This window comes from Nyctereutes procyonoides, unplaced genomic scaffold (genome assembly GCF_905146905.1).
Source record: "Nyctereutes procyonoides isolate TBG_1078 unplaced genomic scaffold, NYPRO_anot_genome, whole genome shotgun sequence".
NCBI classification, from domain to species: domain Eukaryota; kingdom Metazoa; phylum Chordata; class Mammalia; order Carnivora; family Canidae; genus Nyctereutes; species Nyctereutes procyonoides.
In genome coordinates, this window is record NW_026575126.1 from 47,557,949 (window position 1) to 47,573,097 (window position 15,149).

The window sequence follows — 15,149 nt, forward strand, 5'->3', positions numbered from 1 at the left end:
AAAAATGCTAGATAAATCTGGGTGAAAGGAATATAGGTGTTCTTTTTACTTGCAACTTTTCTGTAAGCTTTAAAATATTTCTGAATAAAAAGAAGAAAAAAAGCAATACATACTTGCTAAAATAAAAATCAAATGTTGTAAAAATATAGAGCATGAAAAAAAAGGAGGGGCAGGAAAATCTCTTTGACTTTCTCTTCCCACATAATTTAAATGTCTATACTGGTAATACAGGTATTAGATATAGATCTACAGCAATACACGTTTATACAAATAGACACAACTTCACAAAAATGGGATACGCTATCTATAGATATGCAACTTGCCTTTATTCACTCAATAGTCTATCTTTCAACTGTACCACCCAAGATATACAGCTCTATCTCAGACCTACTCTATAAAATCCTGAAAACTGTATTTCTAGTACATAAACATCTAGGCTGTTAGATGATCATTCTAGACTGGGAGGCCAGGTGGGGTTCAGCTCCTTTCAGCTCTGCAGACTGCTCAGGCACATGCAGAAACTCAAGAGTTAGCATAGCTTCTCAGGGAGCCCTGGGGACCTGGAGCAAACCACTCCTGGGAGGGAGGAGTCTTGTAGCCATCATTCTGGTGGGTCTCAGGGGAGGAGCCCATCTGTACCTGTTTGCTGTAGGATTATTAGCAAAAGGAAAGACTCCCAGTGTATGGACCACCTAAGCTGAAAGGCCCTGCCTCTGCACAATCTGACCTCAGGGGAAGGCTGTATCATCTCCTCCAGGAGCTGGGACCCAGCCTGCTGATGGGGGGTGAGCAGCCACAGATGGCTGGTGATAACTTCATTACCGTGTCACCAGGCGTTCCTGGGCTGGGCCATTGCTGGGGCCTGGGGTCGTGCCTCTCCTTCTCCTGTGGGCACTAGGGAACTCACAAACATCTGGTTACCTCAGGCATTTGCCCAGATGTCTGATTTACATAACATGCAACATCTGGCTTGTCTTAAGGACACAGCCTCCTCTTGGGATTCTTAACTTTTTCTTTCTTTGATTGGGTAGCAGTTAATGGCCCAGTAGCTGAAATGACCTATGACCTTCACCCAAGGTCAATTCATTCATACTCTAAAACCACAAGAGCTTTTTTTTTTTTTTAATTTCCTCCTCTCAAGAAATTAAACTTTTCTTGCCTCAACTCAGTAATAATCAACAAAAATTATATTATTCCCTGTTCCAGGCTCCTCTTAATTGAAACCACAAGAAGGTGGTGGGGGGGGTGTGTGTGAAACTATAACTCTTGATGGCACAGAAGTGGTCCAGTGAGTACCAAAGGCTGTGCATTTCCAGCTTAATCAGGTTAGAAGTGGTTCTGCCACAAAAGCCCCAAAAAGCAGATAGGGAAAGAGCTGATGGTCGGAGTCCTCACACCAACACCCAGAGGGGTGGAGAGGGGCTCAGGTCCTGTTTATAAAATGATGTTTCCACTTCTACCCACTGGACCTACTTACACTTAAATAGGACACGAGCGTCCCCTGCCTTTGGGAGCACGTGAGCTTTTACGATCCAGGGCACAGAGCAGCACTGCTGGGAAATCATTCCTTTCCGAGGCCTGCCAGTGCCTGGCTGCCTTCACATCCAAAGCTCGGGGAGTATAGGCTGCACCAGAGCCCCACTTCCCACTCTGGACTCGAGAATTAATTAGTCTTCTACAAAATTCAAACTCACTTCGTAGTTATTTACAGGGGAGGCTATGCTCAACATTTTAATTCAATTTTTCCCCTTCCTGATGACAGAGAAATTCAAAACCTGTGTGGAATATGCAAGAGGAGGGCTGCATTTTACTCATAGGGGTCAGGAGAATGCGGGCCTGAACCTCAGTCTGCTACAACCAAGCTGTGTGAGTGTAGCATCTCCATCAACCTCCCTGAGCCTCAGTTCCCCCTTGTGGAAGGCAGGGCTAATATTGGCCACCCCCCCCACCCCCACCTCCCAGGGTCACTTGGAAGATCAAGTGACACTCAGAGCCATGCCCAAGGTTGCACGGCAGGAAGCCACATGTGGTATTCAGGGAGCCTTCAATAACTACACCTTCCTCTCATCCTTCTCTGAGTATCTGAAGATCTTTTTTTTCTTTTGCACAAATTACATCTTTTTTCACTATTCATAATTTCCTCTTTATTTTTAAAAGAAGATGGCGGGCTTGTGTGTGAGATGCAGTGCGGGGCACACATTAGGGTTTCAATCCAGAACGGACAATTTTCTAGATTTCCGTTACCCGGCTTCCATGCCCTATCTTAAACACAGCTGTCAGGACAAGAGGCTCATTAAAAAGATTATTTTGACTGACGGCATGTTCATGCATCAAACTGGAAATCCGTCCAAAAATACTCGAGGGAGGCAGACAGAGGTGGCAAGACGCTGCGGGAAGGAGATGTTTTGCAGGGTGTCAAGGATGAAATGTGCTGGGGAGATAGCACTCCAGCTTGGACTTGAGCCAGGGAGGTCGAGGAGCAGAGCTGCAGCCGCTGAAACATCAGGACCTTAGAAAAGTCGGCCTCCATTTCGATAACTGGAAAAGACTGATGACAAGAGGGTAGATTGGAGCGCGGCATGTGCTGAATGAGTGTCCTTTTCCAAGAGTCCCTTGACGGTGGTCTTCCCTGGGCTCTGTCCACACCCTTGTCGTCCCCCGGGGTGAGCACTGCCTCTCTGACCTCGGCCACCCCACTCGCTGACGACTCCAAGCCACTTCCCAGCCATCTCCCTGCCAGCAGACGTGACTCACGCACTTCTTTCACTCCCCAGTGCCTGCTCCTCTTATGGGCTTCCCCGGGCCAGCACGCACAGTCACCTGCTCCAGGGATGCAGGCCGTACGCCTACTGTTTCTGGCTAGGGCCTGCTCACAGCCTTCGCAGCTCTCTACCCTCAGGACAGTCTTTGAGACTGCCTGCCTTCCCGGATGCCTCTCCTTTCTGCCCCCAGATGTGTCAGGACGACAGTCAGCTATCAGTGGCTTAAATAAGTAAAAGCCGCATCTGTATTTATCTACCATGTGTTTATCCACCCCATATAAAGAAAGGAGGTGGGTGGTCAGGGTGGGTACGGTTTTGCTCAAGGATTTCACTAAGAATGCTGGTTCCTTTTGTTTTTCTGCTCTGCCATCCTCAGCTTGTGGCTTTGTCCTCAAGACTGCAAGATGGCTGCAGGGCTTCCGGGCACTGTGTCCAGGTTCCAAGAAGAGAAAAGGGCCAACAGAAAGCTTTCCAGGAAGGCCCGCTTGCTGAATTCCAGGACTGGGACAAGTGGCCACACCAGGGGTAAGGGGGTCTGGAAAGTAGGGTTTTCAGCCTCTCACTGACATCCTGCACGAAATCTGGTAGGGAAAGACAAAATGCATCCTGGGCAGACTGAGCAAGGTTGTTCTTTCTAAAATGCATACTTTGATTGGCAGAAAAACCTTCTCATGCTTCTTTAATGCCTAAGATCTGGCTCCTGTTCCCTGCCATAAAGTGACCCGAGTCCTGTTCTTCTCATGAATGGTTCAAGGCCAGCTCTGACACAGACTGGGCTGTCTGTGGCTCTGGCCTCAGCTCATACTCTGCCCAGGGTCTTGAATGCCCTCTTCCTGTCCACATCCACCTGGTGCACTCTTATTTATCCTTCAAGACCCTGCCTGCTCCTCGCCTGAAGAAATCATCCCTGGCCCAGCTGAACCAAGCTGATTATCCTTTCTCTTGATTCTTTTTTTTTTTTTTTTTTAAGATTTTAGTTATTTATTCATGAGAGAGACAGAGAGAGGCAGAGACATAGGCAGAGGGAGAAGCAGGCTCCACACAGGGAGCCCCATGTGGGACTCGAATCCAGGACCCTGGGATCACGCCCTGAGCCAAAGGCAGGGGCTCAACCGCTGAGCCATCAGGTGCCCCTTCCTCCTGATTCTTCCACATTCCTCTGCTTTTGTTCTGCTGTTTCTTGCTTTCCACCTTGGTGTCCCCTACTGGTCTGTGAGGACCAAGAGCAAATCTATTGAACTGGATATCCATCCTCAGAATGAAGAGAATAGAGCTGCTGCTCCATAAATGACTGCCGGCAGATGGATGGACAGACAAAGGGATAGATGGATGGTGAATAAGTATATGAAATTTGAAGTAACTTGTAAGCTCTGTGTTAGTAGGTGCTAGGGAAGAGAAACTCCGATCTCTCCATTTTGTCAATATTATCCAAGGAAAAGTAGGGTTCCAGTATTTTCTGACACTACAAAAGAATCACCATGTTCCTTGTCAGGGAAAGCCTGATTATATTACTAACACGAGGGTGGGAGACACAGAGAAATGAGCACTGATTCTGAACCTTGTCTGTTAATTAAATGCCACATGAGGCGCTACTTCACCTCCTTGAATGTTGTTTCTTTGATTTCAAAAAGGAGACGATGATAGATCCATCATGGAGTTGCTGTTTCAGAGATGATGTATCTAACCCCCCAGCACAGGCTCAGTACACCACGGAACACAATGCCTTTTGGCACTGTTTCTGAAATAAGGTGTGAACGTGGGTTCTTTCTTCCTGGCCCCAGTAGACAATGCTGGCTGCCTTCCAATCCCATGCTCTTCATTTTTGTCTTTGCTGAAAAAAATTCCCAATTCTGTTCTGGGAAATGCCTGGCTCTGGGAGGTCAAGGGCTCCATCCCCAGAGCCAGGATTGAGGTACCCGTGGCAACTCTCCTCTTATGGCCACCTGCATTATAGGCCAGGATGAGGCCTGTGGCCCAGGACTGGGTATGGAGCTGCGGGAGGATATATCTGCTGGGATCCTGAGAAAGGTTTCGTTTCTTTTTAAAAAGCCCACTGTCCGTTCTGAACATCAAGTCCAGAACTCCGGCAGCCATCTGAGAAGGTCCACATGGAGTGGCAGGTAGGGGCAACGAGCAGCATCACAGCAAGATCCTGATTTCCGAGTCGGCCTGACTGAGAGCCTGAACCATGCCTACTCTTCTATTACACAGGATGATAAACTTCCTTATTCTGTGCATTGGGCGAGTTGGAGTTTCCTGGTACAGCCAAGAGGAACTAATACTACCTTACACTTTTTAGAACAGTGACTCTCCTTTTGGGGTGACCAATAAACTTTTAAACACTGCATAAATTGGCTTTTAGAAGCTCTTACGAAATAATGGACTTCACTTGTTCTCCAACAGGACCCACGATGGTCCCTCGATAGGGTGACCTTCTCGACATCCCTTTTCCGGCTCGTGAAATTGCTTTCCCAAGCAACACGCACTCAGTGTGACCGAGGCGTGGACCCAAGGCACTGTAAAGGCACACACAGGGGGCCAGGTTGGCTCAGTCACCTCAGGCCATGCCTGTATGACAACTCAGGAGGCAATTTGGAAGTGAGAAACAGACAACACACGTTGGAGGCAGAGTATGTCATTACAAGACCCAAAAATACAGTCAATGAAAAACAAAAAGGGAAATCTCCTCCCTTAGAATTTAAGCTTTTTCATATTTAATATTAAATGAGGAAAACGGTAAGTGGCATATTTTTTTGAAATGAACTGATGGCTCTATAACTATTATCCTCATATATAAGTGTCAGTGGTGATTGATCTTAAGTATCTGGACCAGGGGCTGGGAAGCTATCTATATAGCCCACTGTTTTCTTATAAGGTGTGTGAGTTAAGAATGTTTCTTAGCTTTTTAAATAGCCATAGGTAGGTTTATAGAAGCACCTATGCAGTACCTTTAATTTTGCCTCTTGGCCCACAAAGCCTAAAATATGTACTATTTGGACATTTACAGAAAAACAGTCTGCCAACCCTGATCTAGTATCACTGTAGGGAATTCTTTTTGTTATTTTTTCATTTTTTGGAAAAACTTAAAAGATTCAGATGAGTACAAAAAATGTTAACATTTACATTCCAACCATCCACAGATAACAGATATTAACATCTTGTAAGATCTGCTTTCATGGGTTTTAAGAATAAAAAAAATTTTAGTTATATGGTTTTTATGCAATTGTAGCCCAAGTCCCCTTTGACTGCCACCTGCTATACCAGAAGCGCCCAGCTTTTACCTTTAAGGACAGGTAGAGCTTTGGCCAGGGGGTCTGCGACCTCGACAAGGTTAAGACAGCTGTTCCTTCACCTTGATCAGAAGACAGGAAATGGGGACACTGATCACAGTGCTTCTGTGTATTGATGGATCATTTATACAAAAAAAGAGGCTTCTTTCCCTTGAAAGCAGTCTCTGTCATGATATATGGGCTTGGCCGAGAGCCCAATCTATTGAATTGAATGGGTGCCCCCATCAAAGCAAATGTCTGACGGGTGATTTCATGAAGATGCAGCCGTCATATAAAGGTGGTTATGAATGAAAAGGAAGAAGAAAAAGAAAAGGACACAGGAAGAAGGGAGGAAATGTCCCTGACATGAAGACTATCCACGGCAACAGGTATGACGCAATTCTCACGTTCTTATGGGAAACCACGCTCCTATCAAACAGGTAGCAAGCAAAGTACTGGCACAGTTTCAAATGTGACTTACTGGAGAGAGGAATCTAAATAACAGAAACAGACATCTAACGTGTTATGAAGTCCCCTCTAAGACATCTATGTTGACTATAATTCTCTGGTTCATTCTCTAGCTTTTCCTCCTAAACTGAGCTTCTTGATGGTAGGACTGAGGCTTACTATATACACTTCCTGCAGGCAGAGAATGTGAGCACTAAGGGTTCAACACATAAAGATGAATGTGACATCAGGCAAAGCACCCAACCCCAGTGTCAAGAGCTCCAGTAAGCTTCCAATCAGAACAATGAACCTCTTCAGCAAAACATGCCGGGAGGTTACAGCTGGCTTTACTAAGACCAACTTCAGGCATGCGTTTTATAATAAAAAAATGTGTGAGCATTTTTAGTTTATGATTCATACCTGTTTGTGCCCAAAGAAGTTCACAACAGCTTTTTTTTTATATATATAAAGATTTATTTATTGGTGGGGGGGGGAGAAAAGGGGCAGAGGGAGAAAGAGAGAGAATCTCAAGTAGGTTCTACGCCCAGCTTGGGGCCGATGTGGGGCTCAATTCCATGACCCTGAGATCATGACCTGAGCTGAAATCCAGAGTTGGACACCCAACCGTCAGACCCAGACACCCCAAGCCAACCTTTATTTTTATTTCATCACTCTTCTCTAAGAGCTGCAGTCCCTGTTTTAAGTTTCACCATTATCCTCAACTAACAGCCACCCTTGACTCATACCCCAAGGAAGCCAGCCAGAGTCTACAGGATGGTACAGATTCTTCCCTCCCTGTTTCCAACATTATCAGGAGGCATAATTCACACACTGAAGTTCAAAGATGGGCTAGGAACTCACTTTGAAAGAAAAAGTTGCTTGCTGAGGCCAGAGGGGCCTTCCTCACCCTGCGTGCACTCCCTGGAGCCTCACTCTGTAGACCCTCAGACATGATGGCTCTAAGCCTCCTTGGCAAGGTGGCCCCGGGAGAAGGTGCAGCAGAGTGGGTGAGCAGGTGGGGTCCAGCCCCGGCAGCCTGCATCTTGAATCAACACCTGTGCCCGAGGTGCATTCTACTCATTACCCTGACAACAGCTTGGCTAGAGGTCAGAGCCCTAGGATGAGAGCCCAGCTTGGCCACTTCCCAGCTGGGTGTCTCTCTCTCCTTTGTCTGTAAAATCAGAGAAATAGTACCTGTTCTGTTTATTAGTCTAATAATACTGTACTGTAATCTTTAATAAGTGGTCATTGTGATTACATGACAGTAATGTTCATTGATTTTAAATGGTTTAGGAAGTAAAACTGATGCCGAGAAGTCGGTGACCCTGTGGTTTCGAGCACCCACTGGGGGGCACACGATGGGGCGGTCTCAGGGACACAGGACCCTGTCTGGTGGGCAGAGGACCAGAACAACATGGTCAGAGAGACTGGGGTCTCACCTCTGGCAATACTCCACCACCCAGCTGCAGGTCAGAGGTGGGAACTTGCAGAAAGGAGAAGATCTGTTCCTTACACATCCATTTACCTAAGGTTAAGTCACTTATAATATTTTCAGAATTTTAGGATATTAATGACAGTGGCAGGAAGACAGATAATACTAATAGCACTGTTTTTACTGAACACTTGCCAGGAGCCAGACCCCGTGTCATGGTACTGGGTTATCTTATCTGATCCTCATGAAAACCTGAGGTATTACTATGCTAGTTTCCCAGCTCTGTAACCTGAACAAGTGACTCTGCCTCCAGGGCTCCAGTCCGCTGTCAGTGACATGGACAGAACACCAATGTCTTGGAGCATTCCCTGCACAGCCCAGGCTGACAAAGCGCATGGCCACTGACATGCCATACGTAATGGTAAAACTGAACATGAGCCACGGCTCTCAAAAAGCTTGTTCGCCGCTTCCCTTCTCCAGGAGAGAAGCTGCTCTGTTTGGTGTCTGTGAAGTGACATCTGGGAGGGAGTGAGGCTACAACCTTGAGGGAGACACAAGTGCAGATCATGAGGCCCCACCCGGGGAAGGGCAGCCGAGCTGGAGGCTCATGGGCAAGGTGGCATGGCCACCTGCCCTGGACATGACCCCTCCCACCTGGGCAATGTGACCGCAGGGAGCTCCACACCTGGGCTCCCATGGTGCACAGAACAGCGCCTCATGTAAAAGAAACATCTGAGAGAAGTTCTTTCCTTTCCTCTGATGTGTCTATGACTTAAATTTAGGATGGACTGGGAAGCCAGAGAGCCTCTGTGTGGTCTCCTCACCTGCACTGCAGATAGGCGCACGGCCTCCTCAGCGCTATGACAAGGGCCCATGAAACGCCATGACGAGGGCCCATGAAGCGCTATCTCTGTGCTAGAAGGCTTGATCCAAAGGGGTGCCGTTCTTTCACTTCTAAAGGAATCATCAGTATGCAAACATTTCTGTTAAGTAAAATAAAAAAAAACACAACCCAGCAACTACAAAACTAAAGTGATCTCTAGCTTATTTTAAATAACAGTATTCTAAATTTTCACGTGTATTGGTGGCCATAGTGGGGGCACAGGCCTTTTAAATGCGAGCAGGTCCAGTAACTAAAAATACTTGAACTAGTATAGGAAGTAAGTCAGGGTGTTTAGCTAAGCTAGGGATATTTCAATTTACAAAGGAATCCCACCGCTCATTTGGAAGTGACACTAATTGCTATTTTTAAACTGTGACCTACAAAGAGAAGATATAATATTTTGATTTCGTAAACTTAAATAGTCACTATGGTTTCCTGTGCACTTGTGCCTCCTTTCTGAGATGGTGCAATGGGATTTTTCAACAAGATTTCTGATTTTCAGTTTGAGACTGGTATCTATGATACCAGAGGAGGGACCTCTGTCTGCTGCTCCTGCCTATGCTCAGTGCCTAGCCCAGGGCCCATACTACTTGTCGAACGAATCAATGTTGACTTAACTCTGGGAACCAGAAAGCACATACTGACACGTGCCAGATTCTCGGTTTATAAATATTTACAATCAGGACTTGATTTTGACTTTAATGAGCCCAACTGTTAAGGATACCTCCAAAGTGAGAAATGTAATCCATCACTTCCCGCCAGATGCAGCTTCGGCAGTTGGTCTTTTATCTGGGTTTGTAGTGAATGAAGCACAGACGTCAAATGACTAGAGTAGGATATTTTATGGTGGACTGATCAAAACAGAAAACAGATCCAACCTGGGAACATGAATTCAGGACCAAATATGAATTAAGGAGGGTCAAATTCCTCAAGCTGATAGGCCCCCAGAAACTCTGGATTCTATAGATGCTTAAGAAAGGATGCCTTATGAGGTCCCACATGAGAGTTGGTTAAAGAAAACCAACCACTATTTTTTTTTAAATGCATTTTAAACAGAGGGGCATTGTGGGGCACCCGGGTGGCTTGGTCGTTGAGCAGACGTCTGACTCTTGATTTTGGCTCAGGTCATGATCTCACAGTTGTTAGACTGAGTTCTGTGTTGGGCTCCGTGCTCAGCGCAGAAGTCTGCTTGGGATTCTCTCTCTCTCTTCCTGCCTTTGCCCCTCTTGCTGCCCGCAGGCATGCGTGCTCGCTCACTTCTCTCTCTCTCTCTCTCAATAAATAAATAAATAAAATCTTTAAACAGGGAGCACCTGGGTGGCTCAGTGGCTGAGTGTCTGCCGTCAGCTCAGGGTGTGATCCCGGGGTCCTGGGATCGAGTCCCACATGGGGCTCCCCATAGGGAGCCTGCTTCTCCTTCTGCCTATGTCTCTGCTTCTCTCTCTCGTGAATAAATAAATAAAATCTTAAAAAAAAGAATCTTTAAACAGAGTACATCGTAGGATGATCACCACTAGATTCATCGTAGGATGATCACATATCAGCTAGATTCAGAAAAACCTATGAAATTATGCACTCACAGGTGTGTTTACCAACACGTTCACTGGCATGGTATGTGCTTAAGAACAAGTAATGAGGAGTCAAAATCTATCACCAGATTCCACAGAGATCTTCCATCTAGTTGACCACTTCCCTCTCTTTTAAACTAGTACTCGCTTTTGATAAAACTAAAAATAACACACATTCCTCATCCACCTTGAAAAATCTCAGGTTCCTTGAGACTGAGACACAGTCTGTCTTCCTGCACCTCTCAGGAGCTAGGAGACAGTCTACCTTCCCTTCCTGTTTGTATTATGAAGACTTGCTAATTCTTTTCTTTCTCAACTTACAAAGTCACATTAGTGAACATGCCTCTCTTTGCTTGGAGATGCTCCTACGCCCCCCTTGTGAGAAGATCCTGCCCCTCCTGCCGGCACCCCAGGGTGAGAAGCACTGAGGTCAGGGTCAACCCAGAGCCTGTGCAAAACATATTTGCTGGCTGTGAGCTCGCGATCTAACAACCGGGTCATCTAACAATGAACAACCCTCCCTGGAGCACAAGCCCCGCACGTCCTTGTGCAGGGCTTGCCTCACTTTATCTGCTTCTCACACCAACCCTATGAGGTTGGGACGAGAGGCCCCACTTAATAAGTGAGAAAACTAAGGTGGAAAGATGTTCAGTAGCTTATATGAGGCCACTTGGCTGAGGGCGTGGTGCCAAAGGATTTGAATCCAGGTCTGTCTGAAGCCAAAGCCTGCCTGCTGCTCTGTGATGTGACATGGCATTACCCCTCCCACCCACACACATCACCCCTGCACTCCCTCTGCAAGCTCTGTCTTATAACCATGCTACCTGTACTCTTATTTACTGAATATTTTTCACTGACTTGAAGAGCTTGTTATAGTTTTTCTAATGTGTTAAAAATAAACACCCAAGTATTAGATTTTAAGCGCTTTCATGTCACCTCCCACTGCCCCCCCCCCCCACATCACATCATGGGCCTCCAAAGGAACGGGCCTCATCCAGGTGTGCCCCCTACCGAGGGGCCTGAGGCAGCTGCCACACTGCAGTCACCAGAAGCACGATGGGGTTAGATACATGCACAGTGTGGACACGGCCTCGAGGGAGGGCAGGGTGTCATGTACTAAGGGGAAGAGTTCTCTAAGCTAAGGTTGGGAAAAGTATATGGCCTGCACCCCACACCTGCTTCCGTAAATAGTTTTGCTGGAACACAGCCATCCTGTTTGCTTATGTATGTCTGCTCCCACCTATAAAGCAGAGCTCAGCAGTCTACAGCGAGTACAGCCCAAAATGTTTGCTGTGGGACCCTTTGCAGAAACAGTTTACCAACGGTTGCTCTAAGTCATACATTTCCCATCCAAAAGTCAGGGGCAAACACCAATCCAGAGGTGATACGGACAATACTTATGATTCTGATAAGTATGTGAATCAAGTCTAATTCTACTCCACTTAACCAATATTTATTTATTGATGGGGCTACTACAAGACAGTCTTGGTGACGGGCTGGGCTTACAGAGGCAAACAAAGCTGGGACTCCATTTCTTGGAGGAAGCAGGATATGAACAAAAAATTTCAATGTTACTCAGTAAGACATTAGAGGAGGATCTGATGTTTTATTTGTCCTATAATATGGATCCTGGAAAACTGACCTCTTTTGTTCTTTTAAATGTTGAAATTCTAAAACTGTAACCATGGACTAAGATCTCTTTCTCCCCATTTTTTAAAGCATAGATAATAGAGATGAAACTCTTTCTGTGAAATTACTCATTAACTTTTGCAGGAAAGATCAACTTCTGGAAGTTTTTGTAATTGCCAAATTCTCTCTGGGCTCCTGACTACCCATTCTCATCTCTATGCTGAGAATGGAAAAAGGCAAAGGTATGGAGACATCAAGGGAGACGGGGTCAGTGAAAGAGCCAGAGTTTTGTTTTTTCAGACTGAGTTTTTAAATTGGAATCCATATTAACTGGGTCACATATGAACCTTTTGCTGAAAAAGGCACAAGGGACAGACAGTGGCCAGGCTCAGCCACGATTTCATTATCTACTATCTGTCTTTGCAACTCAACTAGGTATCAGGTGAATTAAGGGGAGAACCAATTTCTACATCCTCTGGATGTGATGACACTGATTATCCTTGGGCAGAGCAAAGGAAGATCAATAATAAGAGGTACTGCTTCGCATCTGTGCACCTGTCCTGCCCTGATAACTATTTATGTGCACTGGCCACTGACGCCTTTGTAGCACACAAAGAAGGTTTTTCACTGAGCTTCACAAGTGGATACAGAATGCTACCGTTTCTAGGGAAACCTGACTGGGGAAGCTCTCAGGCTTCAGTTCACAAAATGCGTCCCCATACACACAGTGGCCCATTTGTACAGTAATACCCCTCCTCCTCATTTACCTCATCCCATCTGAAAAATTAATGCAACAATGAGAGATGATTGTTGATGCTCGTTATTAAATCATTTATTCATCCCACACAATGATTCAGAATTATTCATTAAGCTTGCTGGAAGGAAGCTGGGTTTTACCTCCATGGTGGTTTGAGGAGGGATGTGCTCTTTAAAAGGATATTTTATAACAACACAATTATCATAATTAAAAGCTACCCTGATATTCTGATGAGCTTTTGACATATTTTTGAGTACTGGCATTTTAACACAAGGAGATAAATGAGACTGGAACAGTACTAGGGAATAATATTGCTGTGGGGGAAAAGCTGGAGGCAGCGTTATACAGCAGCATCACCCCAATTTTATCATGGTCCTTAAGTTAATGAATTCTTACAAAATGTCACTTGAACTTCTGGCTTTCCCATATGAATCCAAGAATTACATTCTGCGACCCGAGCAATCTTCTGCGTTATTGAGTCCTAAGTGCATACATTCCGCATGAAAGCCTACCTAACTATGCTTCCAAACCAAGCAGGTCACCTGCCACAAGTTGGGTCCATACATGGCCTGGATCTCTTTCCAATGTTACCTTTGGTTTGTTCTGTGTCTGACAGGCCATAAAGCAAAGGTCCTGGTTTGGTAAGCCACTAAAACTGACAGGTGACAGCAGGAAGGGCTCCATCTCTCTGCTTTTGCCTGGTTAAGCAGACTTAGGTGAAGATCCTAAGGCCAAGGGCCAAGAGAATCCTTCTCATGTGTGAAGGTGCATGATGGGTATAGTGGGGGGACCATATGGGAGGAGAGAATTTGACTGCTATGTGAACTGGGAAGGTAACACATGGATCAGGGTGGAGGCACACAGTTACTTTACCCAAGAACGAAGGGCTTGGATGCTGTGGGATGTATGCTTGGCTCTTGGGACACACCCAGGGAAAAGCTTGGCCCAGGAGCAACGTGAGAGTGTGAACCTGGTCCACTCTGTACCCAGCATCCAGTGGACAAATAAAAGGGCCATGTCAGTCCTTCACTCACTCCACAAATACTGATCAAGCACTAATTATGAGCTAAGACCCGAGCCAGGCATTCTGAATGCAGAGATGACCGCAGCAGCATCCCCACACTCAAGGAACTGAATCTAGTGGACAGTGGAGACAAGTCAGCACACACAAGTCCTCAGGGATTGAGGAAAGCTGAGGAAGAACCCAGGTGGGGCTGGGGGCACCTCATACAGAAGGTAACAAAGTTGGGTAGCCAGCCAGGTGAAATGGAAGAGGCAGAGACCATAGGGAAGAGGTGGAGCTGGCCTTGTCCTGGGGGTGAGGGACCCTAGAAGGAGGGGTTTTGTGGAGCTGCTATGATCCAGGTGGTAGCCTCAAGAAGTGGACAGTCTGATGAGATATTAAAGGCTCTAGCACCACCAGTGGATTCTGGGCAAGGAGGCCCTACTGGAGATGGCTCTGTCAGAGTTCCGGAGCCTGACGCCACTGAGAGTGGAAGAAGACTACTCGCTCCTCTGCTCTGCCTCATGCTGAGCAAGTGAGCTTCTGCTGATAACTTGGCTTCCCATGTTGCTCTGCCTACGGGAAGAGATTGTGCCGCTGGGGCTTAGGGAAGGGATTCAGTCTTGTTCTACATCAATCAATTGGCATTCTGGGGGAGATATCCATCTGTGAGCTGGGGCAACGGGAGCCCACCTCCAAGACACAGACTGGCTCTGGGTGTGCTGACAAATCCTTCCTTGCAGGGCTGCGGGCCCGATGGCGGGGAGGTGGCTGGCGCATCCTGAATCCAACACTGGGTTCCTGGTGGGCGGGCAGCAGGCTTCCCTCGAGGCTGCCCCATTAGAGCTGTGGGCTCTCTCTGTTAAGTGTCTACAGGTCTCAATATCTGGGGGTGTCTGTGGGCCACATGTATTCCTCCTACGATGGGAAACCCAGAACCACATGCCACTCAAGAATGTGGCTGACAGGAGAGGAGAACAAAGAGCAGTCACAGGGACGGCATTTGCATCATTTAACATTTGATATGAAAGGAATCATTTCCCTGGCATTAAATGTTCTCTCTGGTATTATTCTCTGTTACAAAATAGTCTCCATGGTGGTGCTGATGCCATCTTGACACTTCATTTCCTTGTCATCAAAATGGTTTTCTGCACCAACTCGAGCATGGCATGAAATTTCAAAGACCTCAATAGAAGTTTTCCAACTTCATCTCCATGGAACAGTTGGAAAATGTCTCCAATTATGCAAGCTTTTTGTAAAATGTCTCAAAAATACAGAAGGGCCTATTGTACATTTCACAAGTAAATGCGAACACATTTAATGCTCAAAGATGAAAAGAAGAGTGTCAAGACTTTTTTTTTTTTTTTTTTAAACAAATGCTTGCTACTGGGTCAGGACA

The 15,149-nt window shown here is 46.2% G+C and overlaps 1 protein-coding gene across 1 annotated transcript in view; it reads right to left on the reverse strand.

The window, feature by feature from the left end:
• The window catches only part of CPPED1 (calcineurin like phosphoesterase domain containing 1), a 99,820-nt gene that overhangs the window by 17,649 nt on the left and 67,022 nt on the right, over positions 1 to 15,149 (reverse strand). The gene's annotated exons all lie outside the window — the stretch shown is intronic.